A 14,026-nucleotide genomic window follows, 5' to 3' on the forward strand; every position below is an offset into this window, starting at 1 on the left:
TCGGGTGAGCATCGCAGGTATCTTTTCGGGGCCCCTATTGGCATAGTTCAAGAACACAGGTAAGGGGGAATATATATTAAACCAGGTTTTATTGATTAAATGGATAAATGGATTATGTTATGTATATATGTATATGTTTCCATATGGGTTTAAAATGCTAACCGTTTAAATTATAATTTCTGAGCCTAAGGCTTTTTTATTAGATACGTATTTGTGAAAATAAACTGATGAAAGTAAAAGATTTTTAAGGATAATTGTGTAGAAAATTAAAGGTATACTTTCAGTATATGAACGATAAATGAGGTTTGGCTTATTTTATAGAAAATGTTTGAAATATATTGGTAAATTGTGTGGCATAAGTAAAATGGAAATTCTGTGTTGAATTATGTTATATGTATGAAATGCAGGTTATATAGGGAATGCAGTAAGAATGAAAATGTGTTATGAATTATAATGCATGTGATTGTTAATTCAACCATAGATAAATGATGAACAACTGAAAGGAGTTGTAGTAGTAAAATAGCGCAAATTTATGTGGACTAACTAATGAACAGCTGAAAGGAGTTGTAGTAGCAGAATAGCACATATTTATGTGGACTAACTGATGTACAACTGAAAGGAGCTGTAGTAATGAATGCAGAAAATGAAATGGAAATAATGAAATGAAAGGTGAATGAGATGGAAACGAACTGTGAAATGTGAACAATGTAAAATGGGAAAGAGCCACATAAAGTGAAATGCTAGGAAATGTCAAAGCTAAGAATATGAACAGATGAGAAATACAGAAAAAATTATAGACATAGTAATGTATTATTGTAGTCTCAGTATTCATGCTAGTATGATATGTATTTATATGGGCAGGACAAACTCTTCGCCCGAGAGCTTACTGAGAAAGGCGAGTGCCCTAGTAGGTATCAGATGTAGCAGTAGGTTGCATAACATATTAGGGCAAAGGAAAATTACTTGTATGGGCGGGTAAATTTCCTTATTCTCGGGAGCTTTTGCTGGTAAACCTTTGTATGAAGTGTGCAAGTACAAGATTACTTTTTCACCTGAGGGCTTATTGAGTAAGGTAAGTATCCTGATATGCTTCAATTGTGACCATTGGTTGCCTAAGGTATTATAGCAGAGGGGTGCCACTTATATAGGTGGGTAATCATCCCAATCCTTAGGTCTTCTCGTGGGTAAAATACCTTACATACGTTTGATTAGGCTCAGGAAAGGATTTTAGAAATTATGATAATAATATGCAAATGATGAATACATATACATATGTTATTTACAAACCTCATGCTGGCCACACGCCGATTTGAAATATTATTTCTTCCCTTACTGAGACGTGTCTCACCCAAATATCTTTTTCAGGACCTCCACGTGATCAAGCTTAGAGAGCTTGGGTGTGTAATAGATGTCGCGTCCCGAACCCAAAAATAGGCCCCAGGGTGTGATTTAGTAACCTAATCTGTCTCTATATCATACAATAGTCCATGATACAATATAATATAAGGGTATGACCCCGTAGGATTCACATATACCCTATCCATCATCATATACACAATATATATGCAGCAAAAAACCCAACCTAATACATCCATAAAACCATACCAGAGTCTATACAAAACAGGATCTAGTTTCCCAAAATACATAATATACTCTGGGTGTCTACATAACCCAAAATGACTACTCAACAAGGACCAATACTTACGCAAGTACCTCTACATAGCTAACCAACCACCACGCTCTTGAAACGCTAGGATGCTAGTGTCGGCTACTCGATGGACCTGAAAAACATTTGTATGATAGGGGTGAGACACCTCTTAGTAAGGGAGAAATAGGTTATATCAATGTGAGGATACATGAGTGTTATTTCAACAGCAAACATACATTTCACAATACCAGTATTTTCACAAATACAGTTCAAGTATACATACGATACAAAAGCAATACGATCTAGTGTTGTCACACTCTTCAGCCTAAGTCAGACTGTCTGGTGGTATTTCACACCCTTCAGCAAAAGTCGGACTGTCTAGTGGTATTTCACACCCTTCGGTGAAAGTCGGTGCCCCCGGTAACTTGGAATAGCATAAGCCCCTATAGTGTTGAACCGGTGCAGGTCTGGTGTTCTCACACCCTTCGGTAAAAATCAACTGATCTAGTGGTATTGCGCACTCTTCAGAAAAATCCGGACATCAAAACATGCGGTCTTATTCCGACTAGGTTCAATATCTCAGCCTACAGCATTTTAATTCAGCCTACTTTGATATATCCCCATCCGTATTACCCTAACTTGGCATTTTCACAAAACCTGGAACATTTTGGAACTCACGTCCCTATATCTTATTTGAATAATTCACAGCTTACGGTAGTTAATCGACACGCTTTTCTACACAAAATACATTATTCAAACTCATCATCTCATTCCACACTTATTTGGGTAAACAAACAATCACATATCAGATATTTCAGAAATATAATTTAAAATAATCAAAGGAATGATCATCTCTATATCACATCTTATACCAATCTAAATTTTTCCAACAGAAATGGAGATGATACTCGAAACCCCCAATTTTCCCAAAAACTGTAAATTGAAAATCCCATAATTTCACCTAATAAATTTTTCCAAATAAGTAACCAAAACATCTGTGGAATCGTAAACTACAGTTTTACCGATTCAGATTACAAAACAACTTATATAAACAGAAACCCCTTACCTTTCCCCAAAAATCGAAACATGAACTTAATCGGTCCAAAACAACAACACGGGACCCCCAAAACCTAAAAATAAAATAACAATAGTTCAATATATTCAAAACTACTATAGATCTACCGAACCAAAAATGAAATCGGACTCTTAACTCGATTTTGGATCAAAATCGAAAAATCCTCAAAACGAAATTTTGATCTGCTATAAACGTAGAGATTCCTCTCCTGATCCACGTGGTAATGTCGTATCGTTTATTCGAGTAACAGACGGACCCAAACCCTAGAGAGAGAGAGAGAGAGTGGTTCGAGTTCTAGAGAGAGAGAGAGAGAGAGAGAGAGGATTTTAGTTTACTTAGTAATGAAGAAATGAATAGATATTCATAACCCCTTTGACCCGGCCAGACTCGTAGATGAGATGGCGTCCTCGTCAATAAGCATAAGAAGGGAGTTCGTCAATGACGGATTTGCCACATCAACAATCCTGAGATTTCAAAATTTCCCAAAATCTCTCGACATCCTCTCGTTGATGAACCTCTGAATTTCATCGCCGAGCTGTAGAAGGGACCTCATTGACAAGAAAAGGAGCCTCGTCAACGAGCCCTGATAGTTTTCCCTTTTTAATTTCCTTCCTTTTTTCTTATTTATTTAATTCAAAATTCTCAAGTCGGGTTCTTACAACCTCTCCTCTTTACAAAAAATTCATCCTCGAAATTTGTAATCTCTCACTAGATAACTCACCCACATACCAAAATGTATACCCGACTCTAGAAAGAGCCGGCGGCCACCCACATAGCAGTTCCATCTCAAATATATAACACACCCTCACTTATGGCGGAGGAATACCGTGGTTACATACACAGTGTCTCAAGAGTTTACAATATCAGAAAACTCTCTCAGAGACTAACCACACATTAATACTCTAAGCAGATACATCAAATACTTACCTAAACCATATCCATAAACATTACCCTCAGAAAAAATGTGGATATTTTTGACGTATTTCTGTCTCCAATTCCCAAGAAGCCTCCTCAACCGTGTGATTCTGCCACAACACTTTCACTAACGACATCTGTTGACTTTTTGGTCAGATCCCTGTTTTGATTATGACAAACCACAGTATCTCATCTATGTGCTCTGAGTATTTGAGCAAGTTTATGTTTTAATTAACACAGATGATGATGCAATGTGGAAGTTGTAAGAGCACCTAAACAAGCATATCCCGGCATATTCAATGGAATTGCAAAGGAGCTGCGCATGGAGATCGATTTATATTTCAAGTTGTATTATATTTTTATATTTATCATTTTGGGTCTATAATTTTACTATAATAATTAATACATTGCATGCATGATAGGACTGATAAGCTCAAATGACCATAGGGATCCGAATAACCTTAGGGCACCCTTCGGTCGACCTTAAACCCCAGATTTTTGGGGTTATCTCTCAAAGACCATATATTGACTTTAAGACCCCCAAAATATCACATGAAAATTCCTCCATAACTTAGAAATGAGAATTATTTGAGAAGAGGTGACTTTATATAGAAATTAGAACTTAAATGCACAGTTTTTGTATGTTCAATTGACCGAACCAAAACATATAGAACACCTTTGGTCAACCGAACCTCGCTAGGGTTGACTGTTGACCTCTTGGTCGACCGAACTAGAACACGCATAGATCTTCGGTCGACCAAACCTCCCTGGGGTCAACAAGTTGACTCTTCGGTCGACCGACTAGAAATGAGCTGCAACGCTCTGGTCAACTAAACCACCTCGGGGGTTGCCCCAACGCCTTGATTGACCGAACCTCCAAGTTCAAAATGGCTTGGTCGACCAAAGTAGATGATGTTCGGTCAAATGAACTAAGTCTGGTCGACCGAACCTCGGAGGGTTCAGAATCGCCTTTATTTGGTCAACCATCTTCTCTGTTCAAAATTGTCTTTATCAACCGAACTAAGCACCACGGTCGACCAAACCATGAAATTCATTTACCGATCCTCTTGGGTTGTCAAAATTTACTGAGGTAAAAAACGCTGTTAATATTATTAAACTCACTTAAACTTTTGCAAAAAAAGACATATATGTCCTGAACGGTTATAATTTTGGGGAATTCTATATATACCCCCTCATTTGCAAAAATTAGTATAAGATTAGCAAACATAATTAGAAAATACTCTCTAAATCTCAAAAAGCTTATTTGTCATATTCAAGCTTCCTACACTCATTCTTACTCATTCTCATTACTAAAATCATCTAGTAAAAGTGTTCTTGTGACTTTCTCATTAAGCTTATGCTCTCACTTGTTCTTGTTATTTGAGATATTTTTTATTTGAGAGCAAGCTTCAAGTTTTTCTAGGAGACTTTGTTGATAAGTATTCCATAGGAAAACTTCTTAGAGCTCATGAGTTTTGCATCTTCATTGCAATACTCAAAAGTTTATATTGCATTTTGTTTGTGAAATAATTTTTACAAACCAATTCTAAATATCTTTTGTACTTATTTTTTGAGAAATATATTTTGAGATATTTGCTTGTGTGATGAAAATCTTTGTTGTTGTATCTTTTGATTGATATTATCATCTTGACACAAAGATAAATAATTTTTACAAATCGATTTTGAATATCTTTTGTGGTTTATTTTGAGAAAAATATTTGTTGAGATATCTGGAGTGTGCTTGAGATCTTTGTTACTGCACATTGCGATTAGCATTATTTTTTTAACACAAAGATCCTAACTCATACACTCTCACGTACTGATTGCTATACTTGGATACATTTTTTAGAGTAGATATTAAGACTACATTGAGCTTATCATTTCCTATCATACTGTAGTGTGTTGATTATAGTGGTACATATCTGCTTGTGTAAGAAGCATTTGATTGTATGCAAAATTTCATATTTGTTGTATTCCAAGCATGGGCCTAAATAGGGAGACTAGCCCAGTTGAATAGTCCTGAATTGACTTAGACCCAGTTAGGAAGATAGGTGCACCATCCTAGTAAGATGTTGTTGAGGACAGCCCTGTTAATTGACTTGGTTGTAAACGGTGCCACTCCACTCGTTAAGTGAGCCATTGTGGAATTCTTGTGCTGGAGAGCCAATGTAGGGATGTAGGCACTTTGATCGAACCCTGATAACATTTCTTGTACATGCTTTTAATTTCTACATTTTAAATTCCAGCACATGAATGTTTATATTTTACTATTGTGAATGATTGGGTTTATAATTGCATAGACAGACCCTAGGTTGAGTAATATTGTTGTTAGATTAATTAAACCTAGGAAAAAATTTTAAATACCCAATTTACCCCCCCCCCCCCCTCTTGAGAATACACCAAAGCTAATATCTCCTTGGTACGCAACTTTTGAACTTTCTAGTCCAAAATCTGAACGGGTATCTCCTCATACGCCAAAGCATTCCCAATATCTAAGAATTCGTAACTAATCACATGTGACGGATCCGACATGTGTTTCCTTAACATAGATACATGGAACACATCATGGATCCAAGAGAGGACTGGAGGTAGTGCAATCTTGTAGGCTACAAAACCCATTCATTCAAGTATCTCGAATGGCCAAATATACCTCAGGCTCAGCTTGCCCTTCTTCCCAAATCTCATCACCCCTTTCATCGGAGCGATTCTCAGAAATATCTTACCCCCTACCTTGAATTCCAACTCTCATCGGCGAACATCTGCATAACTCTTCTGCCGATCCTAAACTGATTTAATTCTATCCCTGATCAATTTGACCTTCACAAAAGCCTGTTGTATGAGTTCGGGACCTAATATCTACCGTTCACTGACCTTATCCTAGTACAGAGGAGACCGACTCCTCTAACCATACAATTCCTCGAACGGTGTCATCCCAATACTAGCTTGGAAGCTATTGTTATAGGCAAATTCCACTAACGGTAAAAATTAAATCCAACTACCACTGAAATCTAACACGCAAGCTCGTAACATATCCTCCAAGATCTATATTGTCCTTTCTAACTGTCCGTCATTCTGGGGGTGGAACGTTGTATTGAAAGTAAGCTTTGTCCCTAGTGCCTCTTGTAAGCTTTTCCAAAATTGAGAAGTGAATCTCCAATCTCGATCTAAAACAATGGACACCGGTATCCCGTGCATTTTGACTATCTCTTGCACGTATAGATCTACTAGCCTACTCAAAGAGTAGCTAACCTTCATCGATGCAAAGTGAGCAAATTTCATCAACCTATCCACGATCACCCAGATTGCATTCTGCCCGTAAACTGTTGGTGGTAACCCGGTGACAAATTCCATGGAGATGTGCTCCCATTTCCACTCTAGGATGCCCAATGGCCTGCCGGCCTCTGATGTTGAGCCTTTACCTACTAACACGTTAGGCATTGCTCCACAAATCAAGTAATCTCCCTTTTCATGCCAATCCACCAGAAAGATTCGCGCAGATCTCACGATACATCTTCATGCTACCTAGATGTACTATGTACAAAGAACGATGCGCCTCCTCTCGAATCATCCTCTTTATCCCTTCGTCGTTTGGAACACATAATCTGTTTCCAAACCACAATACACCTCCCTTGGAGATGTTAAAATCTGCAGTTAGCCCCTGCTACACCTTCTCTATAACCTCGACTAACTCCGCATCATTAACCTACGCGACTTTAATCCTCTCTAATAATGTCGAATGGATCACCAAGCTAGCGATGAAAGTCTGATGATTACCATCCACCAAATCCATGCCAAGGCTTTTAAGATCCCATCTAATATGATGTTGAGCTATCACTGTAGATACAGTTACAGACTCTAACTTCTGACTCAGCGCATCAACCACCCCAGTAGCTTTCCCCAGATGATAGTTAATGGTGCAATCGTAGTCCTTGATCAGTTCTAGCCACCTCCTCTGCCTTATGTTCAACTACTTCTGCATGAAAAAGTATTTGAGACTCTTGTGATCCGTGAAGATCTCACACTTCTCACAGTAAAGGTAGTGTCTCCAAATCTTCAGCGCATACACCACTGCCGCCAGCTCCAGATCATGCGTGGGGTAATTCTTCTCATACTCCTTGAGTTGCCGAGAAGCATAAGCAATTAACTTCCCCTATTGCATTAGCACATATCCCAAACCCTTCAGCGATGCGTTGCTGTAAATCACAAAACCACCATCTCCAAATGGGATGGTTAAAACTAGAGCAATGACCGGTCGGTGTTTTAACTCTTGGAAACTCTGCTTGCACTTGTCGGTCTAATCAAATCTCACACCCTTCCTCATCATCTGTGTTAGAGGGCCAAATAACTTAAAGAATCCCTCCACGAATCTTCGGTAATACCTAACCAGTCCTAGGAAACTCTGAACATCCTACACACTCTTCGGTTTCACCCAGTCAACCACTGCTTTTGTCATACCTGGATCAACTGAGATACCACCTCCCGACACGACATGGCCAAGAAATGCGACCTGCTTCAGTCAGAACTCACATTTCTTCAACTTGGCATACAGTTTCTTTTCTTATAGTACCTGAAGTACCAACCTCTGATGGTTTTCGTGCTCTTCCGAACTCTTAGAATATACCAAAATATCGTCGATGAATACCACTATGAACTGATCCAGGTACTCATAGAAAACCCTGTTCATTAGGTCCATAAATACCACTAAAGTGTTAGTCAACCCAAATAGCAAGACCAAAAACTCGTAGTGACCATATCTAATTCGAAAAGCAGTTTTCGCAACATCCTCAGTCCTAACTCTCACCTGATGATACTCTGACCGTAGATCGATCTTCGAAATGACATGTGTTCCCTGCAGCTGGTCAAACAGATCATCTATACGAGGCTATGGGTATCGGTTCTTCATTGTTACCTTGTTGATCTCACGATAATCAATGCACATTCGCATTGACCCGTCCTTCTTCTTCACAAACAATACTGGAGCTCCCCAGGGCAAAACACTAGGTCAAATAAAGCCCTTATCCAGTAGTTCCTGCAACTACTCCTTTAACTCTCTAAGTTCAGCTGGAGCCATCTGGTATGGAGCTTTAGAAATCAGTGCCTTACCTGGTAGCAATTTAATAGCAAACTTCACCTCATGATCAGGAGGTAAACCGAGTAAGTCTTCTAGGAATACATCCGAAAATTAGTTAACCACTCGGATATCTTCAAGTTTTAGATCATCTCGTGGTGGTTCCTTCACACAAGCTAGGTACCCCTGACAATCATCTAGGAGTAACCTTCTCACCTACATATCCGACAGAATCTGTGGCATCAAACGCACACACGATCCCACGAACTCATATTCCTGCTCCCTAGGAGGTCTGAACACCACCACTTTTCTACAACAGTTAATCACCACAAAACTGAAGGATAACCAATCCATCCCCAGTATAACATGAAACCCGTACATGTAATATACTACCAAATTCATTGGTAATGATCTTCCCTAAATTACCACTAGGCCGTTCCCTAACATCTTCCTACATATCATCACACTCCCAGACAGTGCAACCACAGACAACCCCTCATCCATCACTTGGGTTTCAGCCCCACACATTTTCATAAAATTCGCAGATATAGAGGAGTGGGTTGCTCCTGAATCGAATAAAACAACAGCTTCATTTAAAAACAGCAACATGGTACCTGTCACCACGTTGCCCGCGTGTTCTGCATCCTCTAGAGTAAGCGAGTACACTCTCATCTGAGTTGTGTTTCCCCGAGGCACCTGGTTCCGTCCCCAATTCTAACTCGGTGCAGCCTTACCAATCATCGGTGTAGGACAGTTTTGGGATACATGTTCTGATTTGCCACAGTGGTAACAGTTACCCATGAATGGATGGCACTTCCTATCATTCCACTTACGACACTTAGTACGTGAGGTGGATCCCCCTGTAGACCCTGTCGTTCCATATTCTGGAGATTTCTTGAACCATAGTTCCTCTTCTTCCACTATCCTTGTCTAGAACCGGTCTAAGAACCAGAAGGTACCGACCTTTTCTTCTGATCCTGTGCCACCTCATCATCCTAGTGGCCAGCCTCAACTATGGCGGCTTTCTCCACTAGAATCGAAAAATCCCGAATCTTCAGCATTCCTACCAGCCTACGGATGTCCTTCCTCAGACCCTTCTCGAACCTCCGAGCCTTTTCATACTCGTTTGAGATCATACACGGCGCAAAGCGAAACAGATCGATGTATCTAGCTGCGTAACCCTGCACTGTCAGGGTCCCCTAAGTCAGACTCAAGAACTCGTCTACCTTTGCATCACGGACAAAAGCTAGAAAGTATCTCTTGAAGAACACCTCCTTAAAGCGACCCCACGTCATCCTAGGTGAATCAGCTCTCTGCTCCTCAAGCAGACTCACAACCACTCACCACCGCTCAGCTTCTCCTGCTAGCTGAAATGTAGCATAGAGAACTTTTTGCTCGTCGGTGCAATGTAGAACTTTCAGGATCTTTTTTTTCTTCTGCACCTAGTTCTCCGCTACAATCGGGTAGGATCCCCCGGTAAATGTCGAAGGATGCATGCGGGTAAACTTCTCAATGGTGCAACCCATAGCTGTAGGTGGACGCTCACGTCCCCTAACACTTCGCCTAATCTCCCGCACAATCTACCTCGTCAAACCCTGAGGCACAGAAGGTGACTCTTCACTCGCAGTCCCCTGTGAACTACTATCCTAGTTGGTATCTTTAGGCTCCATATTAAAAATAGTATTAGAATATATTATCATTCCTATATCATAGCACAGTTAACACAATCATTGCAAAATAATCATGTTAAACTCTATACTCTCATGCCTAGGTCTGCCCTACCGCACCAACATGAAACTATCAATGGTTTGCCGTGATTTTACTAAAATCGTCATTCCAAGAAAAATGCATAACACTGTCAATGAATGTCTGTCTAGTTACAAGACAACCCTCGACCTACTCTACCCATCCCTTACATCCTATACTCTGGTATGTTCACAAAATCATGCCTAACCAAGTCTACAAGACCTAACAACTTGGTTAGCTCTGATACCAAGTTGTCACGCCCCAAACCCGGAAATGGGCCCCAGAGTGTGATTTAGTAACCTAACCTATCCTTGTATCATACAATAGTCCATGATACTATATAATATAAGGGTCCAACCCAGTAGGGTTCACATATACCTTATCCATTATCACATACACAGTATATACGCAGTGAAAAAACCAACCTAATGCATTCATAAAACCATACCAGATTCTATACAAAATAGGATCTAGTTTCCCAAAATACATAATATACTCTAGGTGTCTACATAACCTAAAATGACTACCCGGCAAGGACCAATACTTACACAAGTACCTCTACATAGCTAACCAACCACCACGCTCCTGAAATGCTAAGATGCTTGTGTTGGCTACTAAAAGGACCTGAAAAACATTTGTATGATAGGGGTGAGACACCTCTCAGTAAGGGAGAAATAGGTTATATTAGTGTGTGGATATATGAGTCTTATTTCAACAACAAATGTACATTTCACAATACCAGTATTTTCACAAATGCAGTTCCAATATACATACGATACAAAAGTAATACGATCCAATGTCATCACACTCTTCAGCCAAAGTCGGACTATTTGGTGGTATGTCACACCCTTCGACAAAAGTCAGACTATCTAATGGTATTTCACACCCTTCGACGAAAGTCAGTGCCCCCGATAACCTAGCATAGCATAAGCCCCCACAGTGTTGAACCGGTGCAGGTCTGATGTTCTCACACCCTTCGGTAAAAATCGGCTGATCTAGTGGTATTGCGCACTCTTCAACAAAAGCTGAACATCAAAGCCTGCGGTCTTATTCCGACTCGGTTCAATATCTCAGCCTATGGCGTTTTAATCATGCCCGCTTTGATATATCCCCATCGATATTATCCCAACTCAGCATTTCACAAAACCTGAAACATTTTGGAACTTATGTCCCTATATCTCATTTGAATAATTCATAGCTTATGGTAGTTAACCGGCATGCTTTTCTACACAAAATACATTATTCAAACTCATCATCTCATTCCACACTTATTTGGGTAAACAAACAATCACATATCGGGTATTCCAGAAATACAATTTAAAATAATCGAAGGTATGGTCATCTCTATATCATAGTTTATACCAATATAAAGTTTTCCAACGGAAACGGAGATGATATCTGAAACTCCCAATTTTCCCAAAAACTGTAAACCAAAAATCCCGTACTTTCACCTGATAGATTTTTCCAAATAAGTAACCAAAACATTCGTAAAATTATAAACTACATTTTTACCGATTTAGATTACAAAAAAAACTGATATAAACAGAAACCCCTTACCTTTCCCCTAAAACCAAAACACGAACTTAATCGGTCCAAAACAACAGCACCGGACCCCAAAAACCTAAAAATCAAAGAACAATGCTTCAATATATTCACAACTACTACGGATCTACCGAACTAGAAACAAAATCGAACTCTTACCTTAATTTTGGATCAAAACCTGAAAATCCTCGAAATGAAATTCCGATTCGTTATAAACCTAGAGATTCCCCTCTTGATCCACGTGGTAATGTTAGATCGTTGATTTAGGTAACAAATGGCCTGAAACCCTAGAAAGAGAGAGAGAGAGAGAGAAAGAGATAGTGGTTCAAGTTCTAGATAAAGAGAGAGAGGATTTTAGTTTAGAGAGAGAGAGATAGTGGTTCGAGTTCTAGATAGAGAGAGAAAGAGGATTTTAGTTTACTTAGTAATGAAGAAATGAATAGATATTTATAATCCCTTTGACTCGGCTAGACCCGTCGACGAGACGACGTCCTCGTCGACGAGCATAAGAAGGGAGTTCGTCAACGACGGAGTTGCCTCATTAACAAGCCTGAGATTTCAGAATTTCCTAAAATCCCTCGGCATCCTCTCATCGATGAACCTCTAAATTTCGTTGTCGAGCTATAGAAGGGACCTCGTCGACGAGAAAAGGAACCTCATCGACGAGCCCTGCTAGTTTTCCCTTTTTAATTTCCTTCCTCTTTTCTTATTTATTTAATTCAAAATTCTCGGGTCGGGTTTTTACAATAGCATTTTTTGATATAGAAAGAAAAAGCGTATAAACTTTGATGATACTTTGGGATGTATAAGTTTTATGTTTTATGTTTTATGTTTTAAGTCTTTTGAGTTGTGAATACTGGGAGTTGCAGATTATGTTTTTGGAGATATGTATATATGTGGATACAAATGGATGAATGGTTTATTTTGGAATGTAGATAGATGTAGAAACCTCTTGTATTATATTAGTTGAGCATTATAGTTATATTTTTCGCTGCGTAATTGTTAATGGAATAACAAGTATAGGAAAATGGATTACGTGGCAGCCAGGTCCCACCAGGCAGGTTTGGGGCGCCACAGAGCATGATTTAAGTAGAATAACACGTTGAGCCCTTTTTTTGGGTTTGGGGTGATACAACTCGACAACTCAGCAAAAATTCCAAATAAAGAGCAGCTCGGCAGCTCGATAAGAATGCCCATGAAGAGCAGCTCAGCAACTCGATAAGAATGCCCATAAGGAGCAACTCGACAGCTCGACAAGAATGCCCATGTAGAGCAGCTCGGTAAGAATGCCCATGAAGAGCGGTTTGGAGGCTTGGCACAAATGCCCCACAATGAGCTGCTCGACACAAATGCCTTATGGAGACCTACTCGACACAAAATGCTCGACGAAGACCTGCTCGACATCATTGACTTGGATGAGCCGAAAAATTTCGCCTGGCACAACTCACGCACAAAAGGATCGACTTGGATAAGCTGGCATGTTAGTACATTCGACTCGGCAAGCCACACCCAAATCCGGCTCAGTAAATCGGCTTAGCAAAGTCGTGTACGCCTGCACCTCGGCTCCAACAAGCTGACTCCCCCTTGAGTTCAGCTCGATAGTGCGAAGAGCACCGCAAGATTGGCTCGGGTAAGCTGAGCACGCCCCAAATCTGGCTCGGCAAGTCTTAAATAAAGATGTAGCTGAAGAGGGTGTTAAAAAAAAATTTCCCCAGGGGCGTTGCCCTCAGACCCCCAAGAGACTCATCCCTGATCCTAAGTAAGATATCTCTCATTAAAAAACCACGCATCAGTTTATCCCCCGGATCAAACACAACTATGCTCCAAAAAAGCCCAACAGGAACAACTTTCGAACTTTGGAAACATGGTTCAAAACTTTGAAACTAAGGGAGAACAACTGATATACCCCAAATATATCACCTATACTAAAGAGAAGGCATGTGTCCAGCATTAATGGGGAAAATCACCTACAAAGTCAATCGCTCGACCAGAGCCATTGATGCCGGCCATATATTAACAAGAGTGATCCACG

Source organism: Malania oleifera, chromosome 8 (genome assembly GCF_029873635.1).
Source record: "Malania oleifera isolate guangnan ecotype guangnan chromosome 8, ASM2987363v1, whole genome shotgun sequence".
Classification (NCBI taxonomy): domain Eukaryota; kingdom Viridiplantae; phylum Streptophyta; class Magnoliopsida; order Santalales; family Ximeniaceae; genus Malania; species Malania oleifera.